General features: G+C 39.7%; 1 protein-coding gene across 8 annotated transcripts in view; it reads left to right on the top strand.

Annotated features, from left to right (window-relative positions):
- The window catches only part of LOC127681612 (zinc finger protein 420-like), a 662660-nt gene that overhangs the window by 346912 nt on the left and 295908 nt on the right, over window positions 1–19840 (top strand). The window contains exon 1 of one of the 8 annotated variants that reach the window (XM_052178070.1): window positions 13081–13110. The exons of 6 other annotated variants lie outside the window; for them this stretch is intronic. The gene's annotated coding sequence lies outside the window, so the exon portion shown is untranslated. Of the gene's footprint in view, window positions 1–13080; window positions 13111–19840 lie in introns of those variants that run through there. One more of the 8 variants, XM_052178076.1, reaches the window with a different exon arrangement.

Genomic DNA, 19840 nt, shown 5'->3' with positions numbered 1-19840 from the left:
CCACCCCTCCCCCACACATCCCTCCCCCTGCACTGGTCAGAGCCCAAAGGGAGAGTTCTTGAGCTCAGAGCTACCCCTCTTCCACACCCACCCTTGTTTAGGACTTTTTCCTTGGGTAAAATTTTCCTCTCCTTGGGGAGAGTTTCTTCCTTGAAGCCAAGAAATCCTAGCGCTGGGTGAACTGGTCTCTGGCTCAAGTACATTGGCCCTGAGTATTAGACCCCAGACTTCCACGTTATGCCCTGGCAGTTTGGTCTGTGCTGGAATCTCTCTCAGGTTATTAATGCCCTCAGGATGCAGGTAGGGGCACTTAATAATCCTATTCTCTTGCCCAGGGATCAGTGTTCACTGTCTCTCTACCTATCTAATGGGATATTTTGGTCTAAAGCAATACCTCTACATGGCTGCTAAACTCGCACTTTTGCACCAAGGATCCATAGCTGCAGAATTTCACCTCCTCCCTCCCTTAGATTCTGGCTCTCACTCTTGCTGCAGTAGCAGCTTCTGCCAGTTCAAGCAGTCCGGAACTGCCCCCCGTGCCAGGAACTCTGCTGCCAGGAACTCTGCTGCCCTCCGACACTGCTCGCTCTATGCTCTTGAGTCCCTCTTGCTTGGACTGCAGTTCTGTGCTTGGCTCCCTCAGCCTGCTCGCATGCTCCACCTGTCCAGACCTCCCTCATTCATGGTCTGCTGCAGTCACTTTCAGCTGGGTCAGGGCCCTGCTTGCCGCCCTCCCGCCCCTCCTTGGCTTTGCTCTTGCTGCACAAGGCGCAGGTCTTGCTTTCTCACACCTGTGACATCCTGCCTGCTCTCTTGTTCTTGACGGGCTTGACCGCCTGCTCCTGCACATGACAGAGAGCCCCTTCCTACCTTTCTCTTTCTCTCTTTGCCCCTCTGCCCTCTGGCTTGGTTCCACTCATGCTTGGCTGGTAATCATGCCATCAGCACATTGATAGGATATGAATGATATTACTTTGGGTGCTTCCTCCTCACCTTCACCCACCCCCCAAGACAGACAGAAACACTGGGTGAGGACTTGCAACTGCTAGTGAGAAGCCCCACCCACGACAGGCCTTGTGAAGGGGTCCTCTGCCTCATCTGCCACTGGCCCACAACACGATTCACTCACTGGCCTTCGGGTGGGGGGGAGGCGGGGGGGGGGGCGGAGCATGACCTGTGAGCCACAGGCTGTGCTCACCAGCCAACCTCTCACAGCTTGCCTGCCAGTGTAGTTCTATTGTAAGCCACAGCTGTTAGCTCTTATTCTGGTCCTAGCCAAATATTTCTTTGCTAATACAATTTACTTTTCTCTACCTACACAACCTGTCCAAGTTACCTAATGTTTTTATTTCTGTCCTGTCTTGACTACTGCTATTATAATCAGTTCTAACCAGTCTATATCATACTCAATCTTGGCAAAAATGTGTTAATTATTAAATTTATGACAGAAAAATTCCCAAAAGCCTCTAACAGTTTCTCCGATGTGATCTCAGAAAATGTGGGGCACTGCTACAGGTTGCTGTTTAGATTGTGTGTGATATGATAATCACTAAAGAATGCAGTGGACAAAACCAGATATTCTTGAGTCATATTACTTACCTAAACCAGGTAAGCCATTTCTCGTGTTATGCATATCCATTGTACATTGACGCAGAGAGAAAAGCCCTGTGTCATCTGCACTTGAAAGCCAGACTGATAGCCCAAGTTGCTACTGAGACCATAGACACAGCAGAGAAATGCTGGCTACTGTAATCTGCAATTTTTAAATAATAGAACTGCTAAATTATTGTTTATTCCTCAGACTTCTGACCACATTGACAGCTAGACAGTTATCTCCTTACATAAGCTCTATTTCCATTAAATGCTTCATATTTCCTCTTACTTTGCCATTGTCCTATCTGAGTTCCTACAAATTTGCCTAACTCTAGTAAAATATTACACTATATGATCCGAGTTTTTAATCTTGTTCCTTCTACTACACAAAAGGCTCATCTTAAAGAGTGTTCATGTGGTTAACTTATGTTGTTATCTCTTTTATAAACTTGTTAACTATAGAAAGCCTACTCAGTTCTATCTCTCACGGACCAAATCTCCATCCAGATATGCACATTTGCCCTAAGTTCCCCTTTATTCCCTATTCCAGAGGGTGGGAATCCTCTGGGTTTCGAATGTACATCTTTAGAATCTTTTTCCTTTTTCCAATCATAATTAATCTTATGCTCTACCAATAATAATGTGTTTCAACATCTTGTCAAGTCAAGGCACTTACTTTATCCAGAACAGCTCCATGGAAGCAACCTTCACATAATCTAATCTCCTCTCAGACACAGACCTGTTCTTTTGATTTGTCCTCAGAGGGCTCTACAGACTCTAGACATCAAGGAAGCTACAACATCTCCTAAGAATGGACAAACATCCCCTGTACCCACTTTTCTGTGTTCCCCGGAGACATGTCACCCCATTGGTGGCGTGATCCTGCCAATAGATATCATGAGGACCCTATTCCTGCTTCACCATCACTTCTTTCTGTTACTTTCCTTTTTTCAATTAAACCAAAATGTGAGTATTTTAGGATTCTGTCTAAGTTCCACCCCATAGTTACCTGGCAACAGCCAGGCATGACCCTCCCCACGTTTACCTGGCAAAAGCCAGGTAGGTCTGGCCCACTATAAAAGGGGCTGCTTGCCTCTCCTCTCTCTCTCTTTTCCTCTTGTTCTCTCTTGCCCTCTTGGGCTCTTCACTTCCCCTCACCCCCACTTTCCATGGTCATGGCCGCCTCTACTTCTCTACTCTCTCCCTTTCTCTGCCTTTCTCTGCCTCTACTACACTATTAAATCCCCTGCCCATGCCCTGAATAAACTCTATTCTATACTATACATCATGCGTGTAGTCCCTCAGGGGGAAGGGATGCCTTGGCATGGGCCCACTGAGACACCCATGCCCCCCAGATGCCCTAGAACATATCTTAATACCCATTTCTCTTTTTATGATCAGAAAAATAGTTGCTGTGTGTGCATTCTGGGAGTGTCCCCAAGCAGTCTTCAGTCTGTCCTTGAACCTGCTAGGTCAGTGGAACTGGCAGTTACAGAGCAGGAGTGTGGAGCAGGAATGCATTTTCTTCAGCCACTCTCACAGATCTGTTGTAAATATCTTACAATTGTCGGGAAGTTTGGGATCCTATGAACTGGGGTTCACTGTAATGTTTTAATTAATTTTACAGTGTCCAGAATATTCTTCTAAAATACCCTTTTGCATCACTTACATTATCTGTAGTTTGTACATGAAGATTCTCTTTGCTTAAGCAGTAGCAAAGCTCCCTGAATTCTAGTTCAACCATGATTTATTAACTCCATTCATAGGCATTCCCAAACAGCTTTGTAGATATTAGTTATATGAGGAACTGGTATAGATTCAATTGATTTAGAAAATGTACGTTATAAACATGATCATATTGACTAAATAGTAAGATTTTCTGAATAAAGTTATATGCTCTATCAATTTTACACTAATCTATATGTACTCTTTGATTCAAAAACAGCATTTTGAAATGTGTCTTCATAGGATTAGTTATTAATGTCATACCTTTGGTCTGAACAAAAAGTGAAGACAGAACTGCTGGAAAAGTCTGACTGAGGAGAAGAAATAGTTTAGGTTCTGTTAACCCTTAATGTCACCAGAGAAAGAACATGCCCACCATATGGGCAAGCTTCATTTAATATTACATCCTGACAAGGAGATAGACTTTGGACACATGCTACAGTGGTTTCTAAGGGCAATCCTATAGGCCATTTTAGTTTCCTATGAGTCTTTATTGTTTTCCTAAGACTTGCAGCTGGCAGCATTCCAGGATGGTAATCTTTGACAGATGAATTATTTAATTTTTTTATATCCTAAGCATTTAACATTCACATTGTTAAATGTGTTCACAAAACAGGAAATGTTAGGGGTACAACTTCTACCATTGGACATGTAGTCAGGAGGCTGCCACATGAAAATGAAGAGTTCACCTGTAGCCTTGCCTAATGACTGACACCCACATCAGGCTGGATAACAAGCATCTTCTCTAGGGATTTTGTGAAAATCTGAAAAACAAAACCAGGAACGACCACACACCACCCTTCACAAACACCCTTATTTGAAAAGTGTGAGTATACAGAATTTGATATTTAAATAATGTACTGGCTAGTTTTATGTGTCAACTTGACACAGGCTGGAGTTATCACACAGAAGGAAGTTTCAGTTGGGGAAGTGCCTCCATGAGATCCAGCTGTGGGGCATTTTCTCAGTGATCAAGTGGGGAGGGCCCCTTGTGGGTGGTACCACCTTTGGACTGGTGCTCTTGGGTTCTATAAAAGAGCAGGCTGAGCTAGCCAGGGGAAGCAAGCCAGTAAGTAACATCCCTCCATGGCCTTTGCATCAGCTCCTGCTTCCTGACCTGCTTGAGTTCCAGTCCTGACTTCCTTTAGTGATGAACTGCAACGTGGAAGTGTAAGCTGAATAAACCCTTTCCTCCCCAACTTGTTTCTTGGTCATGATGTTTGTGCAGGAATAGAAACCCTGACTAAGACAAATAAACAATGGACTCCATAGATGATCATCAGCCATGCTATACATTGCAGAAAAAATACATATCACCAAGTGAAAATGCAAAAAAAAGATGATCAAGATCCATAGCCGGAATACAACAATGACATAATAAAGTCTTATAATTGGATTTGCCTCACATACATTAAACTTCAATGTCTATTTTAAATATTTCAAAATACAGACTCCAAAAACAGTTGGTGATCACCTTCTCTGCACTTGAATGAACATGGTAAACCATATTCTTCCTTCAAAGCCATGACGAAAAAGAGAAAAACTAATTTTTTTTTTCCTGGAAAACTGAAGACAACTATGATGTTTAAAGTTTTTGCCAAAAGGTTGCATGAATAGTGTTTTTTACTTTATGTGAATACTTTACTATATTTACTTGTGAATGCATTCATTCCTGTTAAGTCATGTAAAAGCCTACCTATTGAATTTTTCTTTATCTTGAATTTGTTCATGAAACAGAAACCAAGCATATAGACTTCAAGTTTGAAATGACAATCCTTCCTCATTGATAGTATCATTTGGTAAGGTTTAGAAAATGCTGCTTTGCTGGAATCATTGTATCAAATTGAGTGGGTTTAAGGTTTACATCCATACACCATTTCTCGGTCCCAGTCTTTTTGTCATTCTTCAGGTTTGGATGTCATCTCTGGGCTTCTGGTTTTAGTTGCTATATGTGATACTTGTTGGGATGCTACCTTCTTGGTGATCACATGTCCCTCTCAACACTAAGCCAAATTAAACACTTTTATAAGCTGCTTTAGACATTTAGTTTTATCACTGTAACAGAAAGGGATGTGATACACACCCATAAAGCTTCACACTTGGACGGGTTATTTCATGCAGTTGAAGAAAATTGTGAAACCTAAAAGGGTTAGCTTATTATTTAATTTCCTAGGGCATTTTCCATATGAGTTGGCAAGTGGAAACAAAATCAAGAGTGAGATCATAATGTTTGAAAAGTTTGTTGACACTTATCAGACACTTTTTCTCCAGAATCAATGATTTTTTGTGACTGGATATAACTATGTTGCCTAAAGATGTAACCAAATCCTTTCTATACATTTATTCCCTTCAGTATGAGTTTTTACAGATCCTCAATACTTCAGTAATATTCAAAATCTCTAAGAGATTCACTATACAATAAAGTTTTTATTCTTGTATAAAGGTACCAGGAAGTACAATACATTAACAAACTAAATACTTTAATAAGATTTCTCTTCAGTATGGCTTTTTGTATAATTTCTAACAACATTTGAAGGCTTTGTCACATGGCTCCTTCATAGAGTTTCTTTCCAATATGTATTCTTTTATATAGTCTGAGATGTTATTCCTGTGAAAATGTTTCTTCATATTTGTTAGAATGGGCAGGCAAAATCCAGAACAAATCACACCAAGTCTCTGTTCTCACATGGGAGGATTTATTGGCAAAGGCAGCCTCTGTGAAGGGATAAGATGTAAGAGGAAGGGGTTGTGGGTCAAGGAAAACTCTTTTATTCCGTCCAAGAAAATGGGAAGCATCAGAAAGAGAAGTGGTACCATGGTGGGAGCCAAGGCAACAGAGGCAGGGGCAGTGCTGTTGCCAACAGATGAGGAGTCTCCTCACTGGATGAAGGATCTGGCAGTAAAAACACTTCTAGCTGTCAACAAACACACCTGATGTTAACAACATTGCTTATATTTGTAGGATTTCTCTTTGATATAAAATCTTTTATGACGTTTAGATTATAGTGATGTGCAAAGACTTTACCACATTGGTTACTTTCATAGGGTTTGTATTCAATATAAATTCTTTTGTTTTGCAGACACTAGAGTCCAGTTTATCTTTTCCATATTGTGTCACAATCTACTCTTCGAGGACATTTGTCTGAGGGAAATGCAAAGGCAGATACAATTTAACATGATCTCATTTCCTAGGAAATATCAACCTAAATGAAGCACAAAAACTTCATGCAAGCTTTCACTAAAAATGCAGCATTGATAAAATGAATTTCAATAACAACAAAATCATTAACAATAACAAACATATTCCATTAAATGCTGTGGAATGCCCTTCTTCTGTAAAATTTAATATTTGTGACTCTTGTGACTCATGCAGTATTGTTGCAAAATCATGTTTGATGCATTGATAATACTCATGACCCTAGTTTTGGGGAGGCTGAGGTATGTTCATGTCATTGAGACACCTTCAGAACAATTTCCCTTATGGACATTGATGCAAAAATTCTCAATAAAGTCCTCAAATACTGAATCCAAAGGCTATCACTAAGAATCCATCCAAAATGATAAAGATTCTTTTCTAATCAAGTCTATCTTGAAGAGTTTCCATTCCCTCTACTCTTCGCAGCTCCTCTCCGATTTCCATCCCTTCTGGATCAAATCCCTTTTTGTCTCTCAGTAGAAAAAATTCATAGACCCACTCATTGACACATCTATCCCAAAAGACTAGGGTAAATCTTATAATGTATACCAGAGGACTTGTTGCAGACCTATATAGGCCCTATCCTTATTGCTTAAGTGGCTGTGAGTTCACATGAACCTGGTTCAGCTGATTCAGATAGCCATTTCTCCTTGTGTGCGCCATCCCATCTGGCTATTTCACTTTTTCTCACATGCAGTTGCCTGACCTTTGTGGTGGGATGTTTGATTTATAGCTCTTTGTTCTAAAGACTCTTGCTTTGTTTAACATCTTCGGGTTGGTGTCTAAATATCTTCCTCTCTGATATAAGAAGAAGTATCTCTGATGTTGACTGAATAAGACACTGGTCTTGAGTATAACAGAATATTATCAGGATTCACATTCATTGATTTTTTTGAATGGTAGTGTTTGGTTTTCTTCCATCCTGTCAGTCTAAAAAAATGCTCTTACTGTACTACTTGTTACAACTAGTACTTATTCATTGCAAGATTACAGTTCTGTTTCTCCAGATATCTGGACATAAAATTATCTACTTTCTTACCCAGCTCTTCATGATCTGGCTTCATATGTTGGCCAGGCAGTTTTGGCAAATTTTTCAAACAGGCAATAACTAATTAGGTATCCAAATGTGAGAGCAATGAGCTATTGGTCTTCCACAGGCAGTAGAATGGTGATTGACTGAGAGGCATACCCCATCCAATTATCCAGAATGTTCAAAAAATTGTTATTCTAGGAACATTAATAATATATCAAATTACACATAGATAAATAAAATTTTAAAATAAGTATGTCCTAGTTTTTAATCACTGAAAGAGATGCGTATTTTGAATCAGAACTGTTGCTGTACCACAATTACTTCAGTTGCATCCTCAGCTGCAAAGGATCTTGATGTTGCATAGCTTTTCCCAACTATGTCTGAAAGTATCCTGTGATTGTGAAAGCTGCAATGATGATACTTTTGTTTCTCTATCACATGTGTATTGGTGTGTGAAGTGTCCAATGGACTGGTACACTATCACAGAGCCTAGATTACCACTGTGTCCATAAACCTGTATGCCATCTCTGGTCTATGGAGACTCTTTGAGAATGGCTCTTGCCTGTGTGCTTCTGTTTCACTGCCTTCAGAGGTCTGCTACTTGAGGTTTTAGTGAATCACCAAGCCCCTTCCATTGGGAAAGCCAATAACCTCACTCTCATCTACATTCTGCCCATATCCTTCATCTGTTTCCTTGGCTCCTTGATATTCACAGGCCATTCAAACTCAGTCACTTTGATAGTAAGCTAAACTGTGTCTGTAGTTGCAAAAACTGTAAATATTTTTTTCCTACACTTTTGTCAAAATTGACCGAGGTTCTTGATTTCAGTGTCTACTTTTACTGAAATTCATTCACTCTGTGAACATCATCATTAATATTTCATGTGCAGGCACTAGTATTTGTATCTCACTAATTCTAGTCTCAAATTTCTGGTCTATTTTTCTGCAGTTTTCTGTGAAACATATTGCTGCATCCTGATAAAGTATATTCTCTATGGGTCATTATAAATGAAGATATCAAAAAGCTAAAATTTCTCCAGGCGTGGTGGTGCATGCCTGTAATCCCAGCACTTGGGAGGCAGAGGCAGGCAGATTTCTGAGTTCGAGGCCAGCCTGGTCTACAGAGTGAGTTCCAGGACAGTCAGAGCTACACAGAGAAACCCTGTGGAGGGGGGGGGGCGCTAATATTTCAAAGGGGAAGAAATTTTGTGCTCAACTCTGAGTTTAATGGTCAGAATGAAAGACTATTATTGATGTTTACTGTTTAGGCGTTATATGTTTGGGGGGTCTCAGCAGACACTAGGTCTGGTAAAGAAACAATCCATGAGACAGAAAAAGAAATCTAGTTTAGTACCACACTGTAGATATTTCAGCACTGGTTTGGGCATGTGGTGGGTTATTTCTAATGAAATACTTGAGCACTCTGGGAAAAGCTTTCCCAGTGCATGTGTGAACAGCTCTGAAGTAAAAGGTCTTCTGGTAGTTATAAGTTAAGGTACACCACAAAGCCCAATTGAAAAATTAACCACACACAAGGGATTTACTGGGAAAACCACTAGAGGGAGTTCTGCCTCTGCTAAGGTGAGAAGCAGAACTGAACTGAGAGGCAGACAGGCTTTGTATAGGGTTTCATTGTGTGGGTAGGATTTTCAGGAATGGAGATAACTCCAGTTGAAGATTGCTGGGATTTTATCTCCTGAGCTTGAATAAAGTGAGGAGATTTAGTGTTAGAAAGAAGAAAATAGATAGGTGGGAACAGGGCCAGAGAGAGGTAAAGAGCTAGCTAAAGAGGTCAAAGGCTTGAATAGTCTTAAATTTAAGTGATAGCTAGAAGACTGTTCCAAGAAAGTTTTATGTTTTACACCATATAGAAACCTCCTTCGCATCATTTATAAAACTATTGTTTCTGCAAACACTCCCACCACACTCATGTCCATTCACAAATGTGCATAGAGATATATAACATTTAACAAGGGTGCTTTTTGTATTTAAGTCAAACCAGATATTAATTGGATATTCCCAATATGTTCACGACATCATTGACCTAGCATATTTTGGAGGAAGTATGAATTATAGATTGAAGTATTTTTGGTTGGTTCCATGTATATATTTTACTTTGTGTATCTTGCAAAGTATCTTCCCAAAAGTAAGACACTAGAACATAAGAGTCAATGTTCTTGCAGGCACCAGTTTAACCTCTTTATATACAATGAGTTGTGTCAGTCTTATCTTTAGAAATGAAGACTTATTTTCAGTTTGTGAAAAGCAACCCTGATGCCACCCGGTCCTTTCTAGTGGGGCAGACTCATAGCTGGCCTGCTCCATTGAAGACACCATCTCCTGATCTATCCTAGAGAACCTAATCCACTCATAGCAGTTGAGAACCCACTGCGCTCAGAGAAGTTGATCTACCCTAAAGATCCCGCTGCACTCAGAGCAGTTGACAAAACAGTATGAAGGCTTCCCAGGAGATCTACTGCAGCCAGGGAAACAGATCAGAACTCTCTTTTCCCCTGTGAAACACCCACATTGGAAGGCCCCACAGGTTGTCAGCCAAAGCCAGGGCTGCAGGCCTACCAGGAGAACTGAAGCAACACAAGGTCATAAGAGGCAGACCCCAGACAATCACCTAGACCAACAACACCAGGAATATCCTGATGAAGAAAGGCATGTGTAAAACCATATACCACAGAAGCCAGTATTTGTGGCCATTATGAGAACCAAGTTCTGCCGCCACAGCATGCCCTGAGTAAAACAACACACCTGGAATTCAGGAACATGTCCTTAAATACTATCTCATGAAGGTAATAGAGTCCTTCAAGGAGAATATCAGTAACTCAATGAAAGAAATAGAAGAAAACACAGGTAAACAGATGAAGGAATTTCTGCCCAGAAACTGCATGAATGTCATTTGCTGAAAGCATGAACTACAGAGGCTTAAAACAACCCTCCAAAATAAATATACCATTTATGGGTATTGATTGAAAAGCAATGATGTTTATAAATATTTTTGTCTTGATCACTTAGAGCCTGTTAATAATACTTTTTAAAACTCTGTTAATGATTTTTGTACACTATCCCATTCCTTCCCCATGTGATGGTTTTCTTCACATTTCATAAACACTGCAAAGCTCTTTCTTAAGGTCATCCATGGTCATACAAATAGCCAGCAGACATACAAACAGAGTATACAGATAGACACACACCCAGAGACAGAAGGCAGACACACAGGGAGAGATACACAAAGCAACCTTGAGGAAGTTACAGGTTTAGGCTAACTGACAGGCATACCAAGGATGGAAGAAAGCACAGGGAACATGAAGTGGAGAATTCAACTTTGGACTCACACTCAGCTAAATGCCTGTGAGGGAAAGGCTCTCATTTTTTCCTTAACTCACCTCAGTGCATCAATAATCACCATTATGTTTAATCTATTCACATATGCTGGATCAATTAACTTGTGACTTTTTGCATAAGCATAATGTGGGAAAATATAAACTCACCACGATGGGCAACAAGTAGTGCTGCCATCTGAAAGGTGTCCATGGGCTCAGAACCCTGTGCTTTAATGGCAGACCCCCAGGTCTGGCCTTGTGCTTCTCAACTCTCACCTCCATGCTGAGCTAGAATCCACTTTAACCTGTCACAATCATTACAACAGATTTTCAACCTCAGAGGTTACATAAGAATCCTAGAACTCATTATAATCATAAAAAGAGTTGAATCCCTAGCTATATTCTCTAAGGAGACTTGGGTAATTCTCTAGCTGCTTTTCCCAGCCTTTGCAGATATGCGTGGGTGTACATAGAGTATTATAGAGAACAGAAAACTCTATGAATAGATGGAAAAACAGTGCAGTATATTGTAGTTCTATTTCTAGTTCCCTTTCTTTCCTTCTTTCCTTCCTTCTTTCTTTCTTCCTTTATTTCTTTTTGTTTCTTTCTTTTGTTCTTCCTTCCTTTCTTCCTTTCTTTCTCTTACTTTCTTTCTTTTTTTTATTTCTGTTTTTGATAAAAATATTGACAGTTTTCCAAAGGAGTTTCTCTTTATTACCTCTCCCTTCAAGCAATAAATAATATTGTGCCTTAACCTAATATCATTTTAATTCATAATTTTTTTGACTGAGGCATTCAGCTCCTTTTCCTTTGCTTCAAGTCTGATAATCTGTCTCCTATAAGTTCTTTATGAGTTATTATTTTTTGCCTTACCGCATTTTCTTTTCAGTGTCTTTTAATTAATTAATTAGTTAATTAATTAATTAATTAATTAATTTAGCGTTTTAAGCACCCATTGAACTCAATTTTCATGTCCTATGTTGTCGTCATTTCTTTCAGGCATCAACTATTATTTTCTTACCCAAGAATCATTTTGTTTCTGTCCTCTTTCAGTTGATTTACATGGTTTACAAACTTTGATCTCTTTGCTCATATCTCTGGGTTTTTAATTCTTTGTCTTGGACATCATGAAAATTGCCATAATTATAGGATACATGTATGGTTTGTGGTTTGAGCCAAGGACATTTTATCTTAGTTTTACTTTGCTTTGAGTATTTGTTCTGAGCATCAGAATTTAGAGAGATTATCCAGTTATATGAGCTTTTAGCTCGAGGAGCCTGGTATCTCAGTGGGAGAAGTTAGGCAAGATCACTTGTATCTGAAGGGTTCAGAACCCAGGTGCAGGGTCCACTACATCCATTTCTGGATGGCAGAAATCTTGTGAGGGAAACTGTGCAGATTAGGTCCTGGGAAGTTGTGTGGAAGGCAGCTTGCAGAAGAGTTGGGGGAGAGGTTCCTGATGGGGAGGGTGGACTTTGTCCATGATTATATGCATTTAAGAAAAAGTCAAACTGGATGTCTCAGCATTTAAGAGCACTGACCGTTCTTCTGAAGATTCTGCATTCAAATCCCAGCAACCACATGGTGGCTCACAAACATCTGTAATGAGATCTGATTCCCTCTTCTGGAGTGTCTGAAGACAGCTATAGTGTACTTACATATAATAAATAAGTAAATCTTAAAAAAAAAAAAAACTATAAAAGGCTATTTCCTGGGCTGGAGAGATGGCTCAGAGTTTAAGAGCACATACTGCTCTTCCAGAGGTCCTGAATTGATTTCCTAGCAACCACAGGTTGGCTCACTGGTGTATCTGAAGAGAGCTATGGTGTACTTATATACATAAATAGATTAATTAATTAAAAAAGGAAAAAAGGCAAAATCAAAACAAAGGAACAATCAATTAAACAAGCAAACAAGCAAGCAAAAATCCAAAACAACAAAATTTGATGTGAAGTGTTAGGAATCTAATTAATTAAAAGGTCCCGAAGTAGGTGGGCTTAGAAGAATTACAGGAAGTTGCTGAATATTGGGCGGGTCCAGAAGGAGTGGCTGGAGTGAAAGGAAGTTCCGCCATTCCAGCATTCTCCATGCATCTCTGCTGCCTCGTGGTCACGAAGTCATTGTTGGAGATGAGTGCCTCATATTTGTGGAACCTGAAAACTTCCTTAAGCTGCAGTTGCTGTGCTTGCCCCCTAGGACATTCAGCAGCTCGTCCTGTCCCCTGCCAGGTCAGAGAAGCAGTTGGGCTGGGAAATGGGCAGGAGTAGAACAGGGGTGTGGAGCAGGGGTGCATTTTCTGCTGCCAGTCTCACAACTCTGTTGTGCATATCTTACATTGTCAGGAAGTTTAACCTCCTATTGACTGGTGTTTATGGTGAGGTTTTAATTAAATTTATGGTTGCCAGAACATTTTTCTGAAATAACTTCTTAGGTCCTTGGCAGTATTTGGAGTTTGTATATTTGTTGTCTTTGCAAAAGCCTCAATAAAGCTCCTCAAATTCAAATTCATTCACACTTTATTAACTCCCTTGTTCCTCCATTTGTCATTTCATTTTCCTTTCTCCAGGGAACTGAATAGGCATCCTGAGAGAGCTTTGTAGATATTTGTCATATGGGGGACCAGTGCAGATTTGATTGAATTAGAAAATTAATCCTTATAATGCACCATTATATGGCTGTAAATATTAACCAAGCAAAGATATTCTCTCCTTTAATTTAACACTACATGTCTTTGATGTAAATACATTATTCAGAAATGTGTCTTCATAGGCTTAGTTATTAATATTATACCTTAGATTTGAATGAAAAATGAAGAAAGGATTCAGCAAGTTACACCTGTGGAGAAGATATGTTGTAGGTTCTGTTAACCCTGAGTGTTGCCAAAGAAAAACCAATTCCACCATGTGGGCAAGCTTTATGAAATATTACATCCTAACCAAGAGATGGATTTTTGTCACACCCTACAGACAGTTTTATAGTCCATTGTAGTTTCCCATGAGGCCTTATTATTTTCCTAAGACATGCAACCTGCGGCATTGCAAGAAGTTACCTGGTTCTTGGGCTGGTGGTTCTTAGAGGTCAATTCTTGGCTTTTCATTGTGAGGGAGGAAACAGTCAGTGTATCTGGTTGGGTACAGACTGAACCAGGTCATGAAGTGGGAGGGCGCTATTGAGGAAAAGCCTGGCCAAATAAGGAACCAGGAGCCAAGAAAATACTGAGTCAACAAAGTCTGCATTGATATGCTAATAGGCACCCTAGTTAGCCTTTCCCTGGAATTTCTTTGAATCCTTCCAAGGTTCAGCCCAGGCATCCTGTGAGAGGATGATATCAGGACAAGATATATTTACAGATATAAAAGTTAGTATATCTTGAGATAAAATTAGACAGCACCTTGGAAATAATTATGCTCACTTACTTAAGCAAAATGTCTCCATGGTTCATGAAAAGCACTCTGCCCATGCACATGCAAGGTGTGTTTAGTTCTGCAATGTGGACTTCTTGCAGGGGTGAGAATGCTTATACCCTCACTCAGGGCTTTTTTGAGAGATCACTTGGAGAATTTTCACAGTCTACATTCTGTGCCTCACAATATTTTTCTTAAATTCTTCCTTGCTCCTCCTCAGTGTGGTGGAAAAGGGACTCCGTATGTGTGTTTACTGTGTGACTGACTCTCACATCTCTAGGGTAAACTGAAATCCTCAGATAAAAAGAGACATTTTTCTTTGAGTTTGTTTATGTAATGGATTGCATTGATGGATTTCCATATATTGAACCAACCCTGCATCCCTGGGATAAAGCCTACTTGATCATGGTGGATGATCGTTTTTATGTATTCTTAGATTTGGTTGGCAAGAATTTTATTGAGTATTTTTGCATCGATGTTCATAAGGGAGATTGGTCTGAAGTTTTCTTTGTTGGATCTTTGTGTGGTTTTGGTATCAGCGTAATTGTGGCTTCATAGAAGGAATTGGGTAGGGTTCCTTCTGTTTCTATTTTGTGGAATAGTTTGAAGAGTATTGGTGTTAGATCTTCTTTGAAAGTCTGATAGAATTCTGCACTGAAACCATCTGGTCCTGTGCTTTTTTTGGTTGGAAGACTTTCTATGAACCCTTCTATTTCTTTAGGGGTTATGGGACTGTTTAGATGATCTATTTGGTCCTGATTTAATTTTGGTATTTGGTATCTGTCTAGGAAATTGTCTATTTCCTCCAGATTCTCCAGTTGTGTTGAGTATAGGCTTTTGTAGTAGGAGCTGATGATTTTTTGGATTTCCTCAGTTTCTGTTGTAATATCTCCCTTTTCATTTCTAATTTTGTTAATTTGGATACTTTCTCTGTGCCCTTTGGTCAGTCTGGCTAAGGGTTTATCTATCTTGTTGATTTTCTCAAAGAACCAGCTCCTGGACTCGTTGATTCTTTGTATGGTTCTCTTTGTTTCCACTTGATTGATTTCAGCCCTGAGTTTGATGATTTCCTGTCTTCTACTCCTCCTGGGTGAAATAGCTTCTTTTTGTTCCAGGGCTTTCAGGTGTGTCATTAAGCTGCTGGTATATGCTCTCTCCATTTTCTTTTTGGAGGCACTCAGGGCTATGAGTTTTCCTCTTAGCACTGCTTTCATTTTGTCCCAAAGATTTGGGTATGTTGTGCCTTCATTTTCATTAAATTTTAAAAAGTCTCTGATTTCTTTCTTTATTTCTTCTTTGGCCAAGGTTTCATTGAGTAGAGTATTGTTCAGCCTCCATGTGTATGTGGGCTTTCTGTTGTTTTTGTTGCTATTGAAAACCACTCTTACACCATAGTGATCGGACAGGAGGCATGGGATTAGTTCGATCTTCTTGTATTTGTTGAGGTCTATCTTGTGACCAATTATATAGTCGATTTTGGAGAAGGTACCATGAGGTGCTGAGAAAAAGGTATATTCATTGGATGCTGAAAAAGCATTTGACAAAATTCAGCATCCTTTCATGCTTAAAGTCTTGGAAAGAACAAGAATTCAAGGCCCATACCTAAACATCGTTAAAGCAATATACAGCAAACCGGTAGCCAGCATCAAACTAAATGGAGAGAAACTTGAAGCAATCCCACTGAAATCAGGGACCAGACAAGGCTGCCCCCTCTCTCCTTATCTTTTCAATATTGTACTTGAGGTACTAGCTCAGGCAATTCGACAACATAGGAGGTCAAAGGGATACAAATTGAAAAGGAAGAAGTCAAACTATCATTATTTGCAGGCGACATGATAGTCTACCCAAGTGACCCAAAAAAAACTCCACTAGAGAGCTCCTTCAGCTGATAAACAACTTTAGCAAAGTAGCAGGTTATAAAATCAACTCAAGGAAATCAGTGGCCTTCCTATACTCAAAGGATAAGTAGGCTGAGAAAGAAATTAGGGAATGACCCCCTTCACAATAGCCACAAACAGTATAAAGTACCTTGGGGTGACTCTTACCAAACATGTAAAAGATCTGTATGACAAGAACTTCAAGACTCTGAAGAAGGAAATGGAAGAAGACCTCAAAAAATGGGAAAACCTCCCATGTTCATGTATCGGCAAGATCAATATAGTTAAAATGGCCATTTTGCCAAAAGCAATATACAGATTCAATGCAATACCCATCAAAATCCCAACTCAATTCTTCACAGAGTTAGAAAGAGCAATTATCAAATTCATCTGGAATAACAAAAAACCCAGGATAGGTAAAACTATTCTCAGCAACAAAAGAAATTCTGGGGGAATCAGCATCCCTGACCTCAAGCAATACTACAGAGCAATAGTGTTAAAAACTGCATGGTATTGGTACAGTGACCGGCAGGCAGATCAATGGAACAGGATTGAAGATCCAGAAATGAACCCACACACCTATGGCCACTTGATCCTCAACAAAGGGGCTGAAAACATCCAATGGAAAAAAGATAGCCTTTTCAACAAATGGTGCTGGTTCAACTGGAGGTCAGCATGCAGAAGAATGAGAATTGATCCATCCTTGTCTCCTTGTACTAAGCTCAAATCCAAATGGATCAAGGACCTCCACATAAAGCCAGACACTCTGAAGCTAATAGAAATAAACTGGGAAAGACCCTTGAGGACATCGGTACAGGGAGAAAGTTTCTGAAAAGAACACCAATAGCATATGTTCTAAGATCAAGAATTGACAAATGGGACCTCATAAAATTACAAAGTTTCTGTAAGGCAAAGGTCACCATCAAAAGGACAAATCGGCAACTAACAAATTGGGAAAGATCTTCACCAATCCTACATCAGATAGAGGGTTAATATCCAATATATATAAAGAACTCAAGAAGTTAGACTCCAGAAAACCAAACAACCCTATTAAAAATGGGGTACAGAGTTAAACAAAGAATTCTCACATGAAGAACTTCGGATGGCAGAGAAACATCTGAAAAAATGATCAACTTCATTAGTCATTAGGGAAATGGAAATCAAAACAACCCTGAGATTTCACCTTACACCAGTCAGAATGGCTAAGATTAAAAATTCAGGAGACAGTAGATGTTGGTGAGGATGTGGAGAGAGAGGAACCCTTCTCCACTGCTGGTGGGGTTGCAAATTGGTACAACCATTCTGGAAATCAGTCTGGCTGTTCCTCCAAAAACTGGGCACGTCACTTCCAGAAGATCCTGCTATACCACTCCTGGGCATATACCCAAAAGATTCCCCAGCATGTAATAAGGATACATGTTCCAAGCCCTATTTATATTTGCCAGAAGTTGGAAAGAACCCAGGTATCCCTCAACAGAAGAGTGGATGCAAAAAATGTGGTATATATACACAATGGAGTACTATTCAGCCATTAGAAACAATGAATTCATGAAATTCTTAGGCAAATGGATGGAGCTAGAGAACATCATACTAAGTGAGGTAACCCAGACTCAAAAGATGAATCATGGTATGCACTCACTAATAGGTGGATATTAACCTAGAAAACTGGGATACCCAAAACATAATCCACACATCAAATGAGGTACAAGAAGAATGGAGGAGTGGCCCCTTGTTCTGGAAAGATTCAGTGAAGCAGTATAGAGCAAAATCAGAACTGGGAAGTGGGAAGGGTTGTGTGGGAAAACAGGGGGAGGGAAGGGGACTGATGGGACTTTCGGGGAGTGGGGGTCCAGAAAAGGGGAAATCATTTGAAATGTAAATAAATATATCAATAAACTAAAAAAAATTTAAAAAAAGAGACATTTTGACGATATCTTCTCTTTCCTGCATGTTTATCCTTTTACCTGGTGTTGGCACCTTTCATTTGTGTCCCATGAAAAAGTTCCAGGTTCTTGTTGAAAATTATTTTCCCATTTTCAGGTCTCCATATGCTTAGCCACATCTGCATAACTATAAATCAAAACTAAGAGCACAGGATAGTAAAGGTCAAGGAGACTCTAACAAAGGATCCACATATGTTAGAATGAATGAACAAGGGGTGGGGTGGAGTGCGGCTTAACTGTCATTAGAAACAAAACATGAATTTGATTTTGCCAGATTCTATTTGATTAGTGATTCTGGAAAATTTCAGTGAGAATTGTCTTAGATGTGATGATATCCACTTCAGTCAACCATCGGTTGTTGTCAATATTTTATTAGTTTTGAGGTTCTGAATTAAGGGCTGCCCATTAAAAACAAAGTTTCTTTTAGTCAGAATGAAATCAGCATCAAGCCTGGCGGTGGTGGCACACACCTGTAATCCCAGCACTCTGGGAGACAGAGGCAGGTGGATTTCTGAGTTTGAGGCCAGCCTGGTCTACAGAGTGAGTTCCAGGACAGCCAGAGCTATACAGAGAAACCCTGTCTTGAAAAAACCAAATCCAAAAAAAAAAAAAAAACCAAAAAATAAAAAATAAAATAAAATAAAATAAAAAATCAGCATCAGGCAATGGGTTTGGTAAGGGCCATTTACACATGAAGCAAATATCAGTAGAGGATTCTGTCCTAGGGCACGTGACATTCACTATTAGATTTTAGCCAGATTCTTAATTTAATCTATGTATATGTATGTATTTTTTTCCTGAGGAGCTGGCCTCATCTTGAACAACAAAATCTTCTGTTACCTTCAGATAGTCTTGCCACCATGATACTACTGTCCATGCCTTGACTGGCAGATGGACATTGTAGCACAGAGGATACAAATCTGGGTCTAGCCCTGGATAACTCTGACCCAGTCTGCATAGCTGTTTCTGACACTATGAAGGCTACCACCAGAGTCCATCCCCAATATTTGTTGACAGAGTGAATGATCTGAGCTGAGTTGCTTTTCTTCAGAAGATGCACTTGTTTTCTGAATCACATATTCTGTCCAGTCTAAGTGATATTTAGTCTTTGAGTTGTGTTCTCATTGATACCGTGTGTTGAATTAGTTCTGATTAGAGTGGGATAATTACTGCTAAACTTTTCTCTATTGTTTGGTTTAGTTTCGAGTCTCTTTCCCTTAGTATTCTGAGAAGTGTTTCTACTCTTCTTACATTCTAGAATGTTTTATACTGAATGGTATTAGATTTTTCACAAGCCTGTAAAAGTAACTTTTATTTTCCTATTGTAATTTTTGTCTAGGAGATTTACTCCCTCTCTCTATTTACCTTGATCTAGTCCTGGAAGCCTCTAACCTCTAAACCTTATCTAGACCTAGAGTATTTTCAGCCTCTGAAATTTCCTGCTAAATAATCTTTCCCTTTCTTGTTCTTTCTCAAATCTTACTTGACTGCTTCAACTCAGCTGTTCCAACTCAAACTCCTCCCCCATCTTCCTTATTCAATCTGTTCTCTTCTGAGACACTGAATTGCTCTGCTTGGCCTTAAATTAACTGTAGCAATTTTTAAAAATCTTCTGGCTCCTCTTTCCCTTGCTCATTCTGTCTTTACCTGTCCCTAGTTTATTCTCTCTTCAATCTACATCTGTATAACTCTCCCAGTAAAACTGTTTCCTTCCCCCTCACCGTTGCTCTAATC

This window comes from Apodemus sylvaticus, chromosome 3, assembly GCF_947179515.1.
Source record: "Apodemus sylvaticus chromosome 3, mApoSyl1.1, whole genome shotgun sequence".
In the NCBI taxonomy this organism is placed as follows: domain Eukaryota; kingdom Metazoa; phylum Chordata; class Mammalia; order Rodentia; family Muridae; genus Apodemus; species Apodemus sylvaticus.
This window is presented reverse-complemented; position numbering and strand designations above follow the sequence as displayed.